This window comes from Watersipora subatra, chromosome 3, assembly GCF_963576615.1.
Source record: "Watersipora subatra chromosome 3, tzWatSuba1.1, whole genome shotgun sequence".
Lineage (NCBI taxonomy): Eukaryota > Metazoa > Bryozoa > Gymnolaemata > Cheilostomatida > Watersiporidae > Watersipora > Watersipora subatra.
This window is the reverse complement of record NC_088710.1, coordinates 29,028,741-29,042,111: the sequence shown is the minus strand read 5'-3', so window position 1 is coordinate 29,042,111 and position 13,371 is coordinate 29,028,741.

Here is a 13,371-nt window from a genome sequence, read left to right as displayed (position 1 = left end):
ATATCTCAAAGAAGAAAAACAGTTCACAGCTCAACAAATCATCCACAGCTCAATTTTGTTAGCAGCCGGCAGGAATACGTCTAACTATTAACCATTTTTATATTATTTGACTTTTGTTGATATTTTAATTATTTTAATCGCATTATTCCAGGTCAAATGATTCTAAAACTAATACGTAATATAAAATTTTTAGACTGACTTGAAAGAATAAAAATTTTTTGATACTGAATCTTTTATTATCTATAATTATGATGATTTATTTTTACCTAAAAAGCTTGTTTAGCTTTTGACGCTTTCTACTCTGTACTCAGTCTGCTCATTGTATAACATTAATAATAAATATCAGCTCTATGAAGAGTCTATGTAGAGTATATCCTTCAGAGGCAGATAGTTACGATGGTGAAACAGTGTTACTAATCATTGAAAGTAAACTGGTCATCAAACCTAAAAATCTAGCGTTGTAATTGTTCAAGGATGCAACTAAACAGACATAGTTGATATATGTTGCTGTTTGTCATTGATGCAAGAGATTTTAATTCTCAATCAAACTTTCTATCCACGTGTTAGTAATCTCATGTAATATCTAAGGAATAATGAGCTTCAACAAGAGGGCTTAAAGCAACGGATAAAGTACATTAAGATAGCTAACGGCAGACAGATTATAAAATAAAAGTGACAGATTAAGAAACCAGCGAAGAAGCAATGAACGCCAGCAGAGACAAATCCTTTAATCTTCAAAAGACTGTATAAGTGAATTATATTTTAGAGAAGTGAAGCCTTTGCCGTGGTTTATAAATTGCTGGATGGAAATTGCTGCTTCTCTCACTAATTGTAAGGAAATCATTGTTTCGTATTAGTCTTACATGAGCATTTGCTGTTTTTATGTTGAACATTTGTTGTATTGTATTTGTAACTTGTACAGGTCACGAAACCTTTTGTTGTTTGATTTTTGGCAAAAAGCTAATTCCATGGCAGCAAAATCACGCTTTAACTATATTAACGCTTGCACCAAAGTAATTTGTTAACTGTTGAGGAGCATAGTGGATGCCTAGAGTACAGGATTTGTTCAAAAACGATCTCTTATATTACGCGAACTATAAATCTTGTATCAAGCATTTTTAACTAATAACTGCTGCGTAGTCCTTTTTATGGTTTTTGCGGTTCGTCACGTAACAAGGCATTTGGATTAATACAGCTCGCCAACACCGCTTATAAGTAGGTTGGGAGTTTATAAAACGTGTTTATCTGAGCAAACAGGTAACACTGAAATAGTATTGAGCCTAAAACCTCCCAGACGACGGTGTCAAATTTAAAGACAACGTCAGTTGATTTCCCTGAAAAGGTGTATCTTGCCTAGTTGAGTCTAAATATTCACCATAGAATACAGAGATATTTGGTCACTTTGCAGATTGCATTCCCAAATCGGTTGCTATGATTATCTTGATTTTTTATTTTATTAGCTTTGATATTGTTAAAAGGTGTAAATAAGTTGTCAATCAAAAAACAACCCTATATAGAGAGAACTCCATATTAATGATTAACATTCACAACACAGAAATCAGCCCGAGACCTTTACAAACTTGATGGTTAACTTTATAGGTGATCACAGCTTGCGAACAATAAAATCATCAGTTTTCCTTCATTGACAACCCAAACCATGTGAGACTTTATTTTCTTAACAATCATCAGATCAAGTAAACAGTTGTTTCAAGGCAACTGCTAATGGGTATCTTTGTGTTTTTATTCAGCTATGACACTATTGAATCACACCTTGCTGTTCACTTTAACTGTAACTCATATTTGCTGATTCACGTCAAACCCCAAACCAGTTCATGAGTGTTTTAAGTACAGTTCTAAAGACAACTTTTATTATATGTTTGCCTTAGTACAGATTTGAAATGCTGCATTATTGTTGACATGAGTTGGATTTATCTTGATCATTCTTTTGTGTGTTCATGAAGACACTGTCAAATGTGGCTATCAATAGTAGGTATAAAAAGGAAGATGCTGCCAAAGCATCCTGGTCATTTATGCACCACTTTTTTGCAGCTAAACAGTTGTTGAAATAGTCTGGCTCTCTAACCTCCTGGCACTCATGTGTGAACAAGGAATTCTCTCGAAATGCAGATAAAGAACTCAAATTTATTGACTGCTACAAAAGTGTGATTGATAAGTTACTTTCATAAAATGAGTTATGGCAAGTTTACTTGTTTGTAATACAAAAGAACAGTGCAGTGGTAAAATGCTATGGCAGGTGAGCCAAGTAAAAATAATGTCTAGTAAAATTGAATGAATTCTGAAAAGTTAGCTGTCACTTTATGATAATAAAAAATCAATGGAACTTACTAAGTCGTTGTTGTAGTTGACTGCTCTTGATTAAAAGGAGAAAAACTCTTAATTAGCAGTTTGTACGAGACAATGATTGTATTTAGCTATGCTAACAAACATACATGTATCAACAGAGTTAATAAAAAAGAAAGATTCCTGTTATTACATTATTGAACAAAGAAGTCTAGTGACATATGACATTGTGAGTGCACATAAGCGCTTTGTGAACTGTGAGACAGGCAGGTGTAGGGATGACGAATTTAGTCTGGGTGCCCCAAAAAACACTCTAAACCATTAATTTAGCAATGATTCAGCATCCATACGTTTTAATCACAGACAAATGGAGAAAAACTTAAGAATATTTTAGAGAAAATAAAAGCGTCTAATATGGACAGATTTCTGTAAGTGTCAGCAGGTACCAAAGCAAACTGTATATTTAAAGGTTCACTTGACTAGATTGCAGACTGAAGATGCAGGAATTGACGTAAATCAATCAATACTTCAACTATTAGTTGACACTTGCTATGGAATGACTCAGTCTCTGAATGGGTGGTTATCGTGCCTTCAACAGCATCTACCCCAACAGAATCGCCTTGATGCAGTCGGTTCTTGGCTACGATGAGGGTCTCCAACCAACGGGGCTTAGCAGGACCATATGCATTCTCATGCAACAGCTGAGGTATGCAGAGCAGAGTCTCTAAGGATGGTCAACAAAGTAACGCCATGCGATGTGACTGACAGTTCTTGCAGGTGTTTGTCAATGGTATGGTGGAGAACAAGCTCGAATGTCCCACCAACGGCTAGTGTGCAGAGGTACTCTGGGGGAGGATCTAAAAAGAGAAACAAGCAAGCTTTTCCTACTGTCTTCAAACAAGGCAAAACATGGGTTATACCCTTCCTCTTTAGACCTGAATGTATTAAGCTGAATTGATCACTTGAAAGATCAATCTATGATAATGACAAAAAGACTGATTTGGGTTGCATTAATCCAGGATACCAAGGGTTGATCACAACTATTAGAAAAGATTGAACTGGTTTTAACGATTAAAGGGCTAAAATAACGATTACTGCTACATTTTCCATTTAATAAGCATCTCAAACCAGCCTCAAATTTCAGAGTAAAGAGCGAAGGCACACATCAACTTATGATCAATACACAAACCAGTCTTTGTAAAAAATGGAGCTGATATCTACCAAGGTAAATGTGCTGAGAGATTTAGAAACAAGGTCATAATAGTGCTTTCGCTGCCACAAGCTATCATATGAGGTAATAATAAGTTTGTAGCTTAATCAAAGCAGTATGCCTCAACATCCTTTCACATATGTAATAATACAGACAAACCTACAAGCCAACTACAAAATACAGAGAGATCTATGGAGGTTTCCTTTAAAACTTCACCAGACTGAAGCTGCAAACTTCACACTATTACAGAATTAACATACATCAGGAGAAGACGATTTTTTATAATCAATTCGTTACAAGACGATCATCCAGACTTATAAACGCAGGCAGACTGAGACTTGTATAAGCTGATCAGTTATAATTAAAATTTTTCAAATAAGAACCATTCTAGACAAACTATATAACTGTAGAAAGAGAGAGAGATAGAGAGAGGGAGATAGAAAGAGGGAGATAGAGAGATAAATAGAAAGAGGGAAATAGAAGAGGGAGATAGAGAGAGATAGAGAGAGGGAGATAGAGAGAAGGATAGAGAGAGAGGGATATAGAGAGAAAGGGAGATAGAGAGAGGGAGAGATAGAGAGAGAGAGTGAGGAAGAAAGAGAGGGAGATAGAGGGAGATAGAGAGAGGGAGATAGAGAGAAGGATAGAGAGAGAGGGATATGTAGAGAGAAAAGGAGATAGAGAGAGGGACAGAAAGAGGGAAATAGAGAGAAGGAGAGATAAAGAGCGGGAGATAGGGAGAGAGATATAGGAAGAGGGAGATAGAGAGAGAAAGAGGGAGATAGAGAAAGGGAGAGATAAAGAGAGGGAGGAAGAAAGAGAGGGAGATAGAGAGATGGAGATAGAGAGAGGGAGATAGAGAGGGAGAGACAGAGAAGGAGATGGAGAGGAGAGAGACAGGAGGTAGAGAGAGAGGAAGATAGAGAGAGGGAGATAGAGAGATAAATAGAGAGAGGGGGAGAGAGAGATGTCATATGACACATCAACATTGTAAAAGTTTATCAACTAGCTATTTTTAATTTGAAATGGAAATTAACAAACCTTCAGACTCATAGTTATTGTATACAAGATGTCAGGTAATGTTTGTAATTCAAAATTACTAATAACTCAATTTTGATTGGTCTTCAAACTGAAAAAAAAACTGTTTTCACTTTATTTATCCTTTTTGGACCTTTTTACATGCGTCGAGTTAGTCTGACATAACCATTCATAAATTGTCACAGTTTTAGCAGACTGGAATCACGATAATGAACTATGAAGATTATTTGTGCTACAACAGAGCTTTATGGCTAATACACAAAAGTCTAGTACCTACTCCTAGGCTAGTACCTGACTAACATATGACAACAGCTGCAAGTGAGCTAAAACCATGTACAGCTGCACTGATAGTAAACAGCCAGAAAGGAAAAAGTATTTTCAAATGAGAACTTTTAGTTCAGGCTACCAAAACTCAGTAAATATCCTGTAGATAAAGCACTTCCTCTGTGATCATTTCGATGCTGCGAATGAAGTCATGATAGAAAAAGGTATTGGTGATTGAACAGGTTTGTGAAGTATAGCCTGAGAACCGGTGTAAGTGTGCTAGAGATTAGTGAGACATACTGATTCTATGTAGCACTAGAAACACAGTTTTGAACTCGAGCTGAACAATAAGACTTTCATCAGCAGCAAGTTGGATTATGATTAGTCACAATATAATATATCACCCTATTAATAGGCATGACTATATCATTATAGCAAAAACTGCCAAGCAAAACACCAGTGAGCTTTTTACTGATTTCAAACTGCCTGAAATGATGTAAGTTGATGAGCGATACCTTCCGTTGGAGCTCCTAATACTAATGTGGACACACCATATGCATCTTTTGGGATGAGATAAATGTAGGTAACTGTTCCAAAAGTTATTTCATTACATTTACTAAATGGGCAAACATGGTCTATAGCTAAATCATTAATATCATAGACTATTGCTTTGTTGCAGGATCTGGATAAGAATTCAAGCTCGTCTTCAGGAAGGGCATGAATAACATCCAAATTATGTTGTTGACAGAGATCTTTATCAGTGGTAAAGAGTTGGTAAACAGTAATGATTAGCTGAACTCCAAGCCTTGTGATCAACTCAAGGACTTTTGATGCACAGACACGTTTGTGATATAAAGCTGCATCTATACCCTCGTTATCATGAAAGGAATATTCTGTGATGTTATCACCGTCTGTAGCACTGCTGTCCAGAGGACATGACAACAAAACAAACCTCCCTTTGTTCACACTAATTTTAGCATTTTGTAGACGTTCGAAACGACAAAACCCTCGACTTAGAAAATATCCAAGAAATAAGGCTGAGGCTGACAAGGGTTGGCCGACATTTTCATGGTGAATATAATTTTGTTTTTTAGGAGATGATGTACAACGGAGTCGACAGACGAGAAAGTCTTACATGTTCTCCACGCTTCCATCAACTGAACTGAAAGTGATCCGAGATAAAAAGCCTCCTGGTCAGCAAGATGACTCTTGAGGTAACCCGCGGTAAGGTTTACGATATGATGAGATGAGCCATGAGTGACTAAAGCGATGTCTGATACAAGACTATACTGGCTCATCAAAATAAACAAATGGTTTAATGTATGAGCCAGAATATGCTCTATCTCTTGGCATAGCTTCACTCTCTGAGCAACTCTGTCTTTTTCTTGAAAATAACTGAAGCTAGTAGGATTTCCAGACAAGTGAGCAACCTGTATGAGGAGTTCATTTAACAAAAGTAAAAATGATTTCGTGCAATCACCAAACTTATCATAATAGGCTCTGATGTGAGTCATAACACACTCATAAATCGGACTTTTTAGTTCCAAAACCTTTAGTATTTGTATGCCCTGATTCGTTATTAAAACGCGTCCTGTTGATGTTGAAATGACAGTGTGCTGAAAATTAGTCCCAAATCCTGACCTAATTGAAGATGAAAGAGCTGAGGATGCATCTTTAATGGTGTCAAAACCAAAATTGACCACCTTCGCCATGTCACCTGATGTGACGTCTTCAAAATTCAGCAATTTAGAAAACAACACTAGTTTTCAGCGCTATTTCCATGAAGGAATATTCTTGTAGCGTCGCATATTTTGTACTAAAATATATTAGCAAACAATGACATTAAAAACAAACTTGTTTGTAGAAGTCCCATGAAGGGTCAGATTGATATTGATAAGAGCTAGAATGATTAGGAAAACTCGGAAGAAAATCAAATGCTTAAGAAACTTCAACTCTCACACACAACGCGAAATACATCCATAAAAGCTTGTATTAATTTGACAAAATCAAAAGTAAAAACTAAAAAGAGTAAATATGGCTAAAGCACATCAATTACATAAGTACTATTTCAGCTTATTCAAGTTCTTCAATAACTTGGCTTTCAAATGAGCCATTGTTTGACATGGTGAGACAGACATTAGTTGGTCTTTATAGGATTTCCCAAGAGCCCTACCGCAGAAACGTTCAATGGTATAGGCTCGAAAACTGTGACGTCAAAAATTTTCATATTCGGTGTTGTGTGCTCTTACCGCTTATTTTTATCGCTTACCACTTATGATTATCAACGACGATAATGACGCTAGTGGCAGGCGAAGGTAGGACAACTCCAGAGAACCAATGGAGATGACATAGGAATCAGTGTCATTAGCTCTCCATGTACAGATTAGTTTAAGATAATTAACTCAGATTCCAAGCACCATAATATATTTTTCCCATGATATTATGACCTAGCCCTCACCTTTTATTGTGATGTTGAGGGGCACCACTGAGGCTAATTAATTTCAAGCATCGCATGATCTCGCAAAACTGCAATCTACATATAGTCCTAAGACCAAACCCCTGCAGGTCACAATTTAATCGATGTGATTTCATTACCTTTACCACCATGGGTAGTTAACAACAAGGTACGTTGTTAGTAGTCATTTCTGTTTTTGTTTAATTTTATTGTAAAAGTCAATTGAATTAAATCAATCGTTGGGGTTGACTCACTGCACTCCGGGATTGTTCAAAATAGAGAAGCCTACTGTAAATAACTTAGTATTATTACTATCTGTCTATAAGCTAGTAGCATACACAAAGTGATTAATTTAACTGTCCAATACACCTGTTTTCTATTTTCCATATACTGTAATTTATTTGAATATAATACAGTATAAATATTTTCTTTTTTTTCTTTTTGATATTTAATTACTAATTAGTTATTAATCAAGTTATTAATCATTTCTGTATGGGACAAACAATGCTATCATATAAAACGATGTGATGATAATTACTATAAATGTTTAAATGAGCGAAAGGATGAAAAAAGTAAACTCTAACAATTACCCAAAATCTAACTCAGAACTCGTGTTTGTATTGGTCAGGCGCTAGCATGATCCCCGAGCATTGTTGATTATCTAGAACCCTAGTTTATTATTAGCGCTCTCCAGGTTTAAGAGCACAGATTGTCACAGAAAAGCGCAGCTTCAATGGCAGCGAAAAAGATCGGCGATCTAAGGCTAAATGATAATTATGACATCACATTGTGGGAACCACAATCAAGTGTTTTTTAATTGCAGGACATACTTTTGACACCTTGTTTTTCATAGTTCTATTATTCTTTTTGCATTGAATATAGGCTCATTCGAAAGCCAAGACTTTGATGTACTGAAATAAATGATAAAAGTACTTATGTAATTGATGTGCTTTAAGAATAAATTATAGTTCACTCTGATGACACTGTTATAGAACTGTAGACTATTATTTTGCTTTTATAATTCTCTTATACAGCTAGGTATACTTTGATTTAGATAATTCTTTCAAAATTTAATTTTTTAATCATACTTTCATGCTTTGTAAGATAAGCTTTAGCTCTTTACTCTGCTGAGACAATCTAGTCTTTAATTAAATTACAACAATCTACAATGTTACACAGAATAATTGTTATTGTTAAACCTATATTACCTGGTCAAAAACATAATATAATCAAGATAATAGATACAAGGAAGCTGAGGAGTACTCGAGCAAACAACACAAATGCGAAATTTTTGCCACAATGGCTCATTTTTCTTGATGGTTGAGGTAGCTATTTATGGTTCAGTTGGTGGTTTGTATGTTAAGCAGACCTCAAAAATGTGATGGCACTATTTTTAAATAAAGCAACAGCAAGCTCGCAAATTTTGGGGTATTAAAATTTGCTGTTTTTGACTACAGCAAACATAAGCATGTGATATGGATAATGTGAATTCAATTGATGCATATAATATTGTCTCATATCAGATTTAACATTTAGGCGGTTGATTAATCAATTAGATATGTGCATGTTCTATAGTAATTGAAACATTAGTGACAAGCAAAATGACGTTGAAATAACATTGAACGGCCTTGAAAAACACAAGTCGTGAACGACCTTATAACAATGTAGTTTTAAAAATGTTGCTTTAGCGTCCAGTTTGAGTAGTTGATGCACCAAAAGGAGAAAAAATTAACCTTAACTTACAGTCAACATAAGCTTAATAAGTAGAAAATCGTTGTTATATATTCATACTGTAACACGTTCAGGAATAAAGAACCACAGGCTAAATAGACTACTAGAAGTTATAGCTACTGGAAGCTACGGCTTAGACGGCTATTAGGCTACGGCTTAGACGTCTAGGAGACACGTGACCCCCCATCGCTACATAGTGACTGGAGACCAAGCTGACGGCCTCTTGTGATCAGGAGTTCACGGTGAGTGCTTTATTGCTCCCCCAGCAATATAACATGGCGTCGTAGGCAGGATTGTTCGGGGAGAATTGTGATCGGTGGTACGTTATTATATTGTGGTGTAGTAGTGAATAACTGGTGATATCGGCCATCGATAGTGGTGATACAGTGGTTAGTGATTTCCGTGGGGTATTTTCTGTGATAAGTGGGAGACACTATACAAGGTGAGTGGTGATTACATTGTTATAGAAGTTCCGAAGGGTGTTCGGAGGTAAGTTTAAGCTATTTCTGAATATGGCTAAAAATTTGAACTTTAATGACTTTCCGAAACTAGTAATTAATAGCAACGATGTTGGTGGATCATGGAAAAATTGGTTAAATGAGTTTGATCTAAGCGTTGAAATGATCACACTGAGATTAGGTGAAGAAAAAGTTACAATAGATGTCGAGGAAGAAACTGTTGATGTATTTAGAGGTAGAATGAAATTAGTATCTTTATTGAATGCCGTGGGGAAGGCAGGCAGAGCAGCTTTGACATCTTTAGGTTTTGATCAAAAAAGTGCAGCTTCTACATACGAGGGAGCCATGGAACTTTTGAAAACTGTTTATGAATCTGAAGAAACTGTTTATGGTAAAACAATGAAATTTGTAACCGCTAGTCAGGCTATAGGAGAAAATGAAAATGACTATTTATTACGAATTGAAGATTTAAGTAGAAAAATGACTTTTGGAACTGAACATGATGCTTTGAGACAAGAATTTGCTTTAGCTATTGCAGTTAATGGGTTGAGAGAATCTTCTCTTCGATCCCAGCTGATGCAACAAAATGACTTGAATTGGACTAAGTTTTCAGGTATCTTGAGAGCTAAAAAATAGCTAGAGATTTAGAAAGAGCTATGGAAACTGTTAAAGCAGGCAATTTTAATGTGAAATTGGAAGTAGATGCAGTAGAAAACAAATCAGAGGGCAAAGATAGTCAATTTAAATTTGACTCTGATTCGGATAATGAGAAAGAAATGAATAGAGTATCTTCTAGAGACAAATATAAATCTAGAGGGTATGGTAAGGATAGGAAGTCAAGTAAATACGATAAAGACTATAGTAAAGTTAGAAGCTCTAGAGACTATAGTAGTTCATCTAGGGATTCTGTTAGAGAGAGACTACTTGAATGGCGTAGGAGAAGTAGATACAGGTATTCCCCGAGGAGATATGATGATAGATCTAGCAAAAATTCTAGACGGTATCCATCTCCAGGGGCAGATAAATGCTATGGTTGTGGGGTGAGAGGACATGAAATCAGATTTTGTCCAGAGATAAGATGCTTTTTTGTGCTACCAAAGGGCACACAATTAAGGACTGCAAGGTACGTAGGAGTCAAAGGAGAGATAGGTACGAAAGTAGTGGAAGTAGTGAAGGTAGAAGAAGTCCTACTCCCAGAGTAAGGTTTTCTGAGTCTAGTAATAGCAGCTGACTAGACAAGAAAATTGTCAGAAATTTATCTGTAAATGGTAAGGATATGGAATTTACTTTTGACACAGGAGCTGATGTGTCCACTATGACTGAGAAAGCTAGTAGAAAGCTTGGTTTGAATTTAAAAGAACCCGAGCAAATTTTGAATGGAGCTGATGGAAATAGATTGAATGTTTTAGGAGTAGCTGATGTAGCTATTAAAAGTACTTACAGAGCTATTGATACTTCTGTTTACATACTTAAAGGTTCTAGAAGAAATCTTTTAGGTATGCTCGAGATTAAGAAGTTGAATTTGTTAGCAGTTATTAATGCTTTGTGTGCTAATGAATTTGACCCATTGAAGGAATTTCCTAAGACATTCGAGGGACTAGGAACAATGCCTGGTATTTTTAGTATTGACATAAATAGGAATGCTGAACCAGTTAGATTGTACGCGCCTAGGCCTATAATTGCAGCAGGCTTGCGTGAGAAAGCTAAAAAAGAAATTGATAAAATGTTGGAAAGTAAGGTTATAGAACCTATAGAAAAAGCAACTGATTGGTGCTCTGGTCTTACTATTGCTCCAAAACAAGGTGGTAAGATTAGAATGTGTGTAGATTTGACCAATTTGAATAAATGTGTTAGAAGGGAACTATATCCTTTACCTAGGATATCAGACATGTTGAGTAAATTGGCAAAAAGAGTTATGTTTTCCAAACTTGATGCTAACTCTGGATTTTGTCAAGTTAGACTTGATAAGAAATGCAAAGAATTGACAACTTTTGTAACTCCATGGGGTAGATTTTGTTTTAAGAGAATGCCTTTTGGGATATCTTCAGCACCTGAATTTTTTCAGAGGGAAATGGAAAAGATATTGAAAGGCTTAGACGGAATTGTATGTTTGATGGACGACATTTTAGTTTACGGTAAAACTGTAACCGAACATTGGCAACGTTTACATAAAGTTTTAAATAGAATTGAGAAGTCTGGAATGACTTTGAGGAAAGAAAAATGTGAATTTGGATGTACCGAGGTGAAGTTTTTAGGACATTTGGTTAGCAGTGCTGGTATTAAACCAGACCCAGGTAAAATAAAAGCTATAGTTGAAATGAAGCCTCCGAGGAGCAAAAAGGAGGCCAGGAGATTTACCGGAATGGTTAATTATTTGATGAAGTTTAATAAAAGGTTAGCTGGTTTATGTACTGCGATTTATGGAGTAACGGGTAGTAAATCGGAATGGTATTGGGGTCCTGACCAACAAGAAGCTTTTGAAACTGTTAAGAAAGAAATTTCTAATAGTCCAGTATTATGTACTTTCGAGATAAATGCTAAACATAGAGTTTCTGCTGATGCTAGTAAAAATGCACTAGGTGCAGTTTTGCTGCGGTATAACGAGGAAGGTGCGTGGCAACCTGTAGAATACGCTTCTAGAAAAATGACTGAAACTGAAGGTAGATATGCCATGGTCGAAAAGGAAGCTTTAGCTACGACATGGGCATGTGAAAAGTTTGATTACTATTTAGTTGGTAGAAAATTTGAAATAGAGACGGACCATAAGCCTTTAATTGCGATTTTAGGTGAAAAGGATTTGTCTAAACTACCTGTAAGATTACGACGTTTCAAGTTAAGACTAATGAGATATGATTATGATATTTTCCACACTCCTGGGAAAGATATGTTCATTGCTGATTTGCTTAGCCGTCCGAACATTGGTGCTGTTTGTGATGAGGTAAGTAAAGCTGTTTGTAATAAGGTAGAAGCTTATGTTAACTCGATAGTTTCCTCTTCTGCATATGGAGACGTTAAAGAAGAGAAACTAAGAGAAGAGGTTAGTAAAGATTCAGATGCTCTCAAGTGTATAGAGTATTTATACTCTGGTTGGCCATCTGAAATGGATGGTTCTAGTAAAGAACTGATAGGTTTATATGGATCTAGAGAGAGATTAGGTATTTATAATAATATATTGTTATATGACTCTAGGATGTATATTCCCAAATCATTAAGACTGCAGTATTTGGAAATTTGTCATGAAGGTCATCAAGGCATAACGAAATGTCGCAGACGAGCTCAGCGTCATTTTTGGTGGCCTGGTTACAGTAAGGAGATTGCAGATTATATAAGTAGATGTAATGTTTGCATTATGCATGGTCAAGTTAAACACCAGCCCATGTATGAAGCAGAAATGCCTTCTAAACCATGGGAGGTGATAGGTTCGGATATACTTGTGTTTGATAACGAATATTATCTGATAGCTATAGACTATTATTCGAAATGGATAGAATGTCTGCATATAGAATCTCAAACTGCAAGAGAGATAATTCGAGTACTCAAGTATCTGTTTTCTCGATTTGGTATACCCAACGTTATCAGGTCTGATAATGGAACTTGTTATGCTAGTAAAGAATTTAGAAACTTTGGAGAGAAAATGGGCTTCATTCTAACTACTAGTAGCCCCCGGTATCCTTGTTCTAATGGTTTAGCAGAAAGCGCCGTAAAAATTGTTAAATGATTATGGGAGAAAAGCCGAGATAAAGATGTGGCTTTGTCTGCATATAGGACTACACCTTTGGCTTCAGGATATATGCCAAGTGATCTGATTTTTGGTCGAGCTATTAGATCAAACTTGGGCTTCCCATATGAAAGTGATGTAGACTATGAACTGTTTGAAGAAAATGAAATTAGACGTAAAAAGAAAATTAAGAAAC